This window comes from Oncorhynchus gorbuscha, linkage group LG11 (genome assembly GCF_021184085.1).
Source record: "Oncorhynchus gorbuscha isolate QuinsamMale2020 ecotype Even-year linkage group LG11, OgorEven_v1.0, whole genome shotgun sequence".
NCBI lineage: Eukaryota > Metazoa > Chordata > Actinopteri > Salmoniformes > Salmonidae > Oncorhynchus > Oncorhynchus gorbuscha.
In genome coordinates this window covers 30495986-30506684 of record NC_060183.1, presented here as the reverse complement: position 1 = coordinate 30506684, position 10699 = coordinate 30495986, and the positions used below count along the sequence as shown (strand labels likewise).

Here is a 10699-nt window from a genome sequence, read left to right as displayed (position 1 = left end):
AACTTAAAAATGAGGGTACACATTAATTACAAGTAAGTACCCAGATAAGATACACTTAATTTTAACTGGCTAAATGTGTATAAAAACTAGTAATTACATTGTACTTAAGCAAACATTACCTATACTATGCTTTGAAATAGTGTCTTATTCCTCATCTGGGATGACACTCGCATTAGATCTGTTCGTAAGCTCAACCAAATTAGCCCAGATAGTACTTTAATGTGCTTTAATATTCAACAACTGAGACATAAGCTGAACAAGTTCCACAGACATGTGACTTACAGAAATTGAATAATGTGTCTCTGAACAAAAGGGGGGGTGGGTCAAAATCAAAAGTAACAGTCAGTGTCTGGTTTGGCCACCAATCGCATTAAGTACTGCAGTGCATCTCCTCCTCATGGACTGCACCATATTTGCCAGTTCTTGCTGTGAGATGTTACCCCACTCTTCCACCAAGGCACCTGCAAGTTCCCGGACATTTCTGGAGGCAATGGCCCTCACCCTCCGATCCAACAGGTCCCAGAAGTGCTCAATGGGATTGAGATCCAGGCTCTTCGCTGGCCATGGCAGAATACTGACATTCCTGTCTTGCAGGAAATCACGCACAGAACGAGCAGTATGCTGGTGGCATTGTCATGCTGGTTGGTCATGTCAGGATGAGCCTGCAGGAAGGGTACCACATGAGGGAGGAGGATGTCTTCCCTGTAATGCACAGCGTTGTAATTGCCTGCAATGACAACAAGCTCAGTCCGATGATGCTGTGACACACCTCCCCAGACCATGACGGACCCTCCACCTCCAAATCGATCCCGCTCCAGAGTACAGGCCTCGGTGTAACGCTCATTCCATCGACGATAAACGCGACTCCAACCATCACCCCTGGTGAGACAAAACAGCAAGTCGTCAGCGACGGTGGGTCCAGCGACGATGGGTTTGTGCCCATAGGCAATGTTGTTGCCGGTGATGTCTGGTGAGGACCTGCCTTACAACAGGCCTACAAGCCCTCAGTCCAGCCTCTCTCAGCCTATTGCGGACAGTCTGAGCACTGATGGAGGGATTGTGCGTTCCTGGTGTAACTCGGGCAGTTGTTGTTGCCATCCTGTACTTGTCACACAGGTGTGAAGTTCTCATGTACCGATCCTGTGCAGGTGTTGTTACACGTGGTCTGCCACTGCGAGGAAGATCAGCTGTCCATCCTGTCTCCCTGTAGCGTTGTCTTAGGCGTCTCACAGTACAGACATTGCAATTTATTGCCCTGGCCACATCTGCAGTCCTCATGCCTCCTTGCAGTATGCCTAAGGAACATTCACGCAGATGAGCAGGGACCCTGGGCATCTTTCTTTTGCTGTTTTTCAGAGTCAATAGAAAGGCCTCTTTAGTGTTCTGAGTTTTCATAACTGTGACCTTAATTGCCTACCGTCTGAAAGCTGTTAGTGTCTTAACAACCGTTCCACAGGTGCATGTTCATGAATTGTTTATGGTTCATTGAACAAGCATGGGAAACCGTGTTTAAACCCTTTACAATGACGATCTGTGAAGTTCTTTGGATTTTTACGAATTATATTTGAAAGACAGCGTCCTTAAAAAGGGATGTTTCTTTTTTTGTTGAGCTTATATTCTTAGCACATACAACTCAGCAGTAAATTTTCAGGCATTCGAGGAATCTTTATTCTATGGCTTGAATAATATAAAAACAATCATATAAATCACTGTAAATATAATGTACAAAATACATTTTGGAATCAAATAAAGTAAACAATTAAAAATGTTATTGACAACTCAAACTATACTTTAATATTCCTATGCCTGTGTATTCAATGTTACAAAATGCCTGCCTCCAACACAATAACCAAATGTGACACTAACCAGGTTTTCATCTAAACCTTTTATACAAGTAAAGAAAATGTGGGATCTTTTAGTCTCTGTAAAATTTGTTAATCGAGAAATGTTAGTGGAAATGCTTTTATGGGCAAATATTGATTTAATAACCATCATATTGAAGTGAAATTGGGACTCACACCATGACATGTGTGGTCCTACCACTACGACTTGTCGGGAAAGCATGCGGTTTTAGGTTACAGATTAAATAAATTGTGATGAACTTCACAGTGTGTTGAAAGTGAAAGGTGATGAGCTGTCATGCCCTGACCATAGAGAGCTTTTTATTCACTATATTGGTTAGGTCGGAGTGTGACTTGGGTGGGTTGTCTAGGTTATTATATATCTATGTTGGCCTGGTATGGTTACAAATCAGAGGCAGCTGTTTATCATTGTCTCTGATTGGGTATCATATTTAGGCAGCCATTTCCCCATTGTGCTTGTGGGATCTTGTGTTTTGGTTAGTTGCCTGTGAGCACGCCATTAGCTGTGCGTTTTGTTTGCTCTGTATTGTTTTGGTGAGTTTCATTTAATAAACATGTGGAACTCTACGCACGCTGCGCCTTGGTCCATTTATTCATCAAACGATTGTGACAGGAGATCCCACCAACAATGGACCAAGCAGCATGCCCAGGAGGAGCAGGGATCCTGGGCCTGGGAGGAAAGCTAGAAGTGGAGGACATCCTGGACGTGGGACGAAATCATGGCAGGAGACAGAAGCCTTCCATGGAAGCAGGCGGAGGCAGCGAAGGAGCAACAACTACGACACCGGGGTTCGCTGGCCACGACGAAAGCCCAAGAGGCAGTCTAAAAAAAAGTGGGACACACACAGGGTGGTTTGCGGAGCCAAGGTGGGAACCAGAACCAACTCCCTGTACTCACCGTGTGGAGTTGGTCACCGTTCAGGTGCCATGTTTTCCAGTTCTATGCACCGTGTCTCAAGTGCGCCTCCACAGCCCGGTGCCTCCTGTGCCTCCCCTATTGAGTCAGGTTTTGCGGCCGGAGTCCGCACTTTTGGAGGCGGGTACTGTCACACCCTGACCATAGAGCTTTTTATTCTCTATGTTGGTTAGGTTGGGGTGTGACTAGGGTGGGTTATCTAGGTTATTATATATCTATGTTGGCCTGGTATGGTTCCCAATCAGAGGCAGCTGTTTATCGTGGTCTCTGATTGGGGTTCATATTTAGGCAGCCATTTCCCCATTGTGCTTTGTGGGATCTTGTTTTTTGGTTAGTTGCCTGTAAGCACGCCATTAGCTGGACATTTAGTTTGTTCTGTATTGTTTTGGTGAATTTCATTTATTAAACATTTGGAACTCTACGCACACTGCGCCTTGGTCCATTTATTCATCAAACGATCGTGACATGCACTTGATGCTTCTTTCCAATGAATATCAAGGGTTGCATTCTGGAGAAATGATAATATATGCCATTTAGCAGACGCTTTTATCCAAAGCGACTTACAGTCATGTGTGCATACATTCTACGTATGGGTGGTCCCGGGAATCGAACCCACATGATCATTGATGCTTGGCTGCAGACAAATAAAACAATCTCGCTCTTTTGTCCAATCTCATCATGTAGTCTTTATGTGCGCTCTAGCATGAAATGGTTGGATGGAAACCTGGTTAAAGAATTTAGAATTTTCTGTAACAGTATTTGGATAGTCCCATGTAGATGCTCAAACTATCAAGAAACTAAGAAAATGTCAACTGCTTCTCTGCTGATATGTTGGTCTATAGATGCTGAATTAACCATCTACAGATGGACTATCCAAATAGTAGCCACACATTAAAGCTGCAGCCATGATCAAAAGCCATTAACTGTTACAACCGTTGTAATACATTTTAGAACATATGTGCCAGCTTTATTTTAGTGCACATGACCTCTCTCGCTTACCTACATTACATTCAGAATATAGTGTATGTTACAACTTTATTTGGAGTGGATATCAAATCTCAACTCAACTCGCTTATCTCATCAAGCTCTCCACATTGTTTACATGCTGACTGACAGCGGCAGTACAGAAAGAGCCATCTCTCTTTCTATTGAGTTCTACTGAAGGGCAGAACAGCTAAAACATTTGTGTGGTCAAAAATAACACCCACTGGACCTGGTTCATGTCAAACATCAATGACAATGAAAGGAAAACATTTACAACTTCTAAAGAATGTAGGGTTTTCGATTGGAAAAACTGTCTATGTGAGGCTATGCTGCGATTAACAAGGCAATGATGGGACAATGTGGAGCCACACATTAAAGATTTATCTACGAGAAAGGCCTTGCAGCCATGTAAGGGCATGAGTTGGAGACAACCTCAATGATGGTAAATACCTGTAAATGCAAATACCCATAAATCATTCATCTTGCTTCAATAGGTCTTTTTTTCAGAGACAAAAGCTTGGGCTTAAGCATTTTCCCATTATCCAAGCCCATCAGGACTTTTTTTATTAAGTCAAAAGTGTGGATCAGATGCTTGGGATAACTCGTAAATCAAACCAAATAACAACATAATTGCATCAGCCAACCTGGGGACATCATTCATTACAATGTCACCTTCTAGCTAGCACAACAGCAATCCTTGCTGAGTTGAACTGGACATGATCAGCTTAGGTCTCGCTGACGACTATGAGGAGAGCGACAGGTGTGTCTAATGTCTGGCTCTTCAGTTTCCTCCACCTGAAACATGCATAAATATAAGTGTTTGACCATACAAGTGAACAAACTTCAGATGTTAACAGTTAAGACTGTATGCAGGAAATACTTACATTCCAGTGGTTTCCTCACAAAGGTAGATGGGGAGACCACAAAGGGCAGCAGTGTGCCTGGTGTTCACGTCAAGTTGCTCCTTTTAAGAGTGACACACAGTGCAGAGTTTAAAATATAGCTTGTCTATGGTCATGCACTGTTATGGTGAATACAATAAAATGAATGCTCAGAGTGGTATTACATTTTTACCTTCCTGGAGATCATAGATCCTTAAGACACTTCTGATAGCCTCTGCTGCATGGCCTGTCAGTGTAGCCCTCTGCCTGAACAAGGCAATCAGTCCCCCCGACTGATTGCCTTGTTCAGGCAGAGGCCAGCACTGTCTAGTCTGTCTAGTCCGCCGTAAAATCGGCTCTTCAGATTGATCTCATTTCGTCTGCCCTGATTTGTCTATTAATGTTAGATTTCTCTCTGTCTTTGAAACTTTGTTGATAATTTGCTGTTTCAGGTGCTTAAGAGACTCTGGGTCTTTCCCTCTTGGGAAGTATGGCAGGAAGTTTACTTCACCTCGTCTTGGTCTCTTGATGTTTGAGTGGAGTGACTCTATCTCTGGGTTGTTTATGCTCCTCTTCACTGTATCCACAGAGACCTCAGGAACTCCAGCTCTGCTCAACTTGGTCCGATAGTTCCCCATCTTGAGCTTCTGACTTGTCATCCATGCATACCATCCAGAACGACTCCCTGCTTCTTTGAGATATGCGTGCTTGGTAACAAGCACTTAGGCAGCCTTGCCTATTTCTCCCCCACTCGGATAGGCCTTGAAACGGTGTTTCGCTTTGGCTACAGTATGTTCTCTGTGCTTCTGGGCTCTTTCGAGTTCTCATAACAAGTATTTCCCTCTCTAAGCAGGTGCTCAATATCATAAGAAAAGGATGGCACCAGAAAGCCATCCGGCCACTTCTCTGGGCGCTCTGGAGACTCTCTGGTATGGGCCAGTATCTCTGTTTACAGTTCCGGTTGATCTGGCATCACCACACCTTATCTCAGCTCACTGGTCACCATAGCAGTACCCACCCGTAGCACACGCTCCAGCAGGTATATCTCACTGATCACCCCCAAAGCCAATTCTTCCTTTGGCCGCCTCTCCTTACAGTTCTCTGCTGCCAATGACTGGAACGAACTGAAAAAAATCGCAAAAGCTGGAGACTCTTACCTCCCTTGCTAGCTTTATGCACCAGCTGTCAGAGCAGCTCACAGACCACGGCACCTGTACATAGCTCATCTGTAAGTAGCCCATCCAATCTACCTCATCCCCATATTGTGTTTATTTATCTTGCTCCTTTGCACCCCAGTATCTCTACTTGCACATTCATCTTCTGCACATTCTACCATTCCAGTGTTTAATTGCTATATTGTAATTACTTCGCCACCATGGCTCATTTATTGCCGTATCTCTCTTATCCTACCTCATTTGCACACACTGTATATAGACCTTTTCTACTGTGTTATTGGTTGTATGTTTGTTTATTCCATGTGTAACTCTGCGTTGTTGTATGTGTCGAACTGCTTTGCTTCATCTTGGCCAGGTCACAGTTGCAAATGAGAACTTGTTCTCAAATAGCCTACCTGGTTAAATAAAGGTGAAATAAATAAAATAAAAATATGTGAACTGTGCACCCAACTGTGAAGCTAGCTATAGTGGAGCTTTGGGAAACTAGCAGTCCTGCTAGTGATAGTGGTGGAGCCAGCACCTCCACACGTGGGAGATGTATCCACTCAGTCAAGTAGGCCTACTCCGCGACCCACAGCAACGCAGTCTTCTATGGACCAGTTTATGCCAAAGTCTATGTCTGTAGCAAAACAAGGCCAAATTGATATTGCATTGGCTAAAATGATTGGCACGGATTTCCAGCCATTTTCGATTGTGGAGGACAGAGGTTTTAGAAATTATAGCAATAGTCTAAATCCAATGTACACAATTCCAAGCCAGAAAACCCTTTCACTTATTCCACTCCAGGTTTAAGAAGTTAGCCTTCAGTGATGCCAGAGCGATTGATGAGGCTCTTCTAAGAATAACCTCAGCAGCAGGGAGGGACAGCCCCAGCAGCCAGCTGGCTCAAGCACCAGGGCAACAGGAAGAAGAGGGATCAGATGGAGCAGAAGCACCAGCAGTAGTGCCACAAACGTCTGCTGTTTAGATACTGTTTGACGAGAGAGCAACTGGGTATGCAGCACGAAGGAATCCCTCAGCAGATGCCATAATGGAGGTCCGATCCTATTTGGAGGAGCTGGTGGAAGAACAAGGCCTCTGTCTACCCACGGCTTACTAAAGTCATGACAGGAAGACTCTGCATAGTGGCCACATCCGATCCCTCTGAGAGGGTCTCCTCGAAAACGGGAAAAATAATTACTGAGAGAAGAAACTGCATCAGGCCCTCAAATGTGAAGCAGCTTGCATTTCTGAATACAAATCTCTCATAAAAACTAAATATGTTCACCATTGCTGTATGCTGCTGGTTATAACATGGCAATAAAGAACAGAGAGAAAAGAGGGACCAGTTTAATGTTTTAAGTGGGATGCTGCAGTTTTGCACATTGTTATTTATTTTTCTTTGCTATGGTGCAATATTATTTTATTATGTTATTCAGATGGTATTCGTTTTGAATTATTACATTTATATGCACTTTGTTTATATACATTCAAAAGTTATACTTTAAATGCCCATGTGTAATAGCATCCTTCTTTTTTACATTTATTACAATTTGTGGGATGCTGCAGTTTTGCAAATTGTTATTTATTTTTCTTTGATATGGTGCAATATTCTATTATGCTGTTCAGATTGTATTCGTTTAAATTGGTTAGATTTATATGCACTTTGTTTATAAACATTAAAAAGTTATACTTTAAATGCAAATGTTTAATAGCATTCTTTTTCATAACAAACCAATGCATTTTTAAATACATTGTGGTTAAGGTAAAGTTTGATTTCATTTAATAATTGAAATAGAATTGTTTTTAACACCAATCATAGTCAAACTATCGCAAACTCTGACTTGAAAAAATACAAAACATTTTTTTTTTAAAGAGCCGTTTGGGAACCAAAAGAGCCGGAATGCCCATCACTACTGTTAACACCAATGACACCAACTACTTTCTGCTGTACATTAATGATTAATAATACTCCCAATGAAAATCCAAAAGAAATATCTCAGCATGTTGCCCAGTTTTATCAGAAATTGTATACATCAGCCCAGCCAACTTCCAATATGGATCTTTTCTTAGACAATGTAGCAAACATTGCTAAGAAGATAGATAATGATTTCAGGGATTTTTGTGATGATGAGTTATCTGAAATTGAGATAAAAAATAGACTGTATTAAAAGCCTTAAGGACAATAGGTCCCCTGGAGATGATGGTTTAATAATCAAGTTTAATAAAGCATTCAATGATAAATTGATTCCTTTCATTGCTATGTTTCAAGAATAAATAGAAAAGGGGGAGTTACCAGCTTTCTTAAAGCAAGGTGTAATTACTTTGATTCCCAAACCTAATAAGAATACTCTTTACATAGACAACTGGAGACCCATTAGCCTGTTAAATAATGATGGGAAATTATTAGCCCTTGTATTTGCTAAGAGGTTGAAACAAGGCTTTTATGCATGGTCGACACATTAGTAATAACATCAGGTTGATCATAGATATGATCGACTATAATGACCTCATTCTTGATGATAGTTCTCTTATGTTTGTTGATTTTTATAAAGCTTTTGACACTGTAGAACATGAGTTTATGTTCAAAGCAATATAAGCAACTTACCCCCTAAAATTGTAAAAGACTTAGATAAGATTCTTTATCATTTTCTGAGGAACAAGCCTCACTATCTACGAAAAGATATTCTCATTAATATCCAAGAACAAGGAGGTCTTGAGGTTTTAGATTTCAATGCTCTAAATTATACTTTTAAAATAAATTGGATTCTGAAGTATGTTAAAGAACCAGCGCAGTATTTGAAATGTCTTCGCTAAGTATTTATTTGACTCTGTTGGTGGTTTAGAATTTTTGCTTCAATGTAATTTTGATGTTGATACAATTGCAGTAAAGTTGGCCAAATTCCATAAGCAGGCAATTTTAGCTTGGATGTTAGCGTATAAACACGATTTTTCCCCTCACAGATACTTTTTATGGAACAACAAAGATATACGATTTAAAAATAAGTCTATTTTTTTCGTAACTGTTTTAAGAATAAAATTATTTTGGTTGGTCAGTTACTGAATGAGGATGGATATCTACTCTCATATGGGGAATTCCTTGATAAAGTTTAAATAACCCCGAAAGAATATTAAATTGTTTTTGATGTGATTCCAAGGGGGGTTGTAATCTCTTTTAAATTCCTCTGTGGTTGATGTAAGTAACATAGATTTACATTCAAATATATTCATTGGCAATAGTAACAAGATAAATTTAGTAATAAACAGATTAGGAATATTGTTTGTGATACTACAATTCCCACGGCAAGATTATTTTGGTCAAATATCTCTGGTGATATACAATGGAGGAAAGCATGGAAAATTGCCCACAAATATTGTATCAGTAACAAAGTAAAGGAAGTTTCATTTAAAATGTTACATAGAATTTATCCCGTGAAACATGTTTTGGAAAGAATTCCAAAACAGAGTTCTTTGGATTGACATACAGAAGTTTGTTACTAAAAAATAGCACCGGTTGTACTATTAAATGCACGACATCTTCATAGAACTCGCTAATAAGACTCAATCAACATGCAAACGTTAACTGTCCAATGCTAAAAAAAACTCACCTGATTTTCCTCTTCGGTTTGACGTTGCCAATACCGGTGCTGTGCCGAAAAGCTCCCCACTGCCAGAATTCACTCCCCCTCCTTCGCGTGAACGCGCACGCACTTACTTCTTCATTGCTGCGACTTGCTTGAACGCGCACGCACTCAATTCTTCATTGCTACGACTTGCTTGCTATTTGAGATTTCTGTTCACGTTTTAAACTGCGTTTCATTTTATTTTTTTTATGTTGGTTTGATCGCCGGGGAGGCACTAATAATGTCTGCAATTTTCGGTTTGGCTATTTGCTATCTCTTTACCAGAATTCGTGATCTCTCCCATGTCTTATTCAACTAGTAGTTGTTCTGAAATGCTTGCCTACTCCCTCCTCTATGTTTAACTAAGATAACACACATACATTAATTATTAATTTCGGTTGCCTATCCTGATGTAAAGTTTGTTCTATAGAAAGTATTTGACTCTGATGTGTGCCACAGAGAGTATTTGACTAGCCACAAAATTAAGGAAATTAGAGGGGGGGGGGGGGGTTAGGCAAGGCCATTTTACGAAGCTATTTTCTTAACTGCAGAAATTCTCCCCCCCTTCTATCTTGGGACTGCAAAGCCTGATACACTTCAGGATCATTTTGGTGACCTATCATGCCCTCTGATGTTTGCCACATGAAGTAATAGACTCTAGTCACAAAAGGAAGTGGTTATTTCAGCAATAATAGTTTTCAGGGCCCTCTACTGTTCTCTACCCGTCCTTCAATCCCCCATCCCATCGTGCTTTTCCCTCTTATGGCTTTTCCTACATTTCTTTTTTTTACACTTTTTCTGTTTTAGTTTCTAAGAATGTTCAGTTATATGTATGTACAGTAGTAATGGGAGACATCGAAAATTCTTGACCTCTGCGTCCTGCCATAGTAGTGCCCTTCCAAGAAGGCTCAAGGTCATTGGCCACAGATAAAATCACTTTATACAGTTGAAGTCGGAAGTTTACATACACCTTAGCCAAATACATTTAAACTCCTGACAGTAAAAATTCCCTGTTTTAGGTAAGTTATGATCAGCACTTTATTTTAAGAATGTGAAATGTCAGAATAATAGTAGAGAGAATGATTTATTTCAGCTTTAATTTCATTCATCACATTCCCAGTGGGTCAGAAGTTTACATACACTCAATTAGTATTTGTTAGCATTGCCTTTAAATTGTTTCACTTGGGAACATTTTGGGTGGCATTCCATAAGCTTCCCACAATAAGTTGGGGGAATTTTGGCCCATTCCTCCTGACAGAGCTGGTGTAACTGAGTCAGG

The 10699-nt window shown here is 40.8% G+C and overlaps 1 long non-coding RNA gene across 1 annotated transcript; it reads right to left on the bottom strand.

Annotated features, from left to right (window-relative positions):
• Window positions 1–3081: 3081 nt before the first annotated feature.
• Window positions 3082–9752, bottom strand: LOC124048487. Its single transcript, XR_006841224.1, has 3 exons — window positions 9406–9752; window positions 4647–4726; window positions 3082–4557 (listed from the first exon to the last, which is right to left on the bottom strand). It is a non-coding gene; the product is annotated as an uncharacterized LOC124048487 (long non-coding RNA).
• Between the last annotated feature and the right edge of the window lie 947 nt (window positions 9753–10699).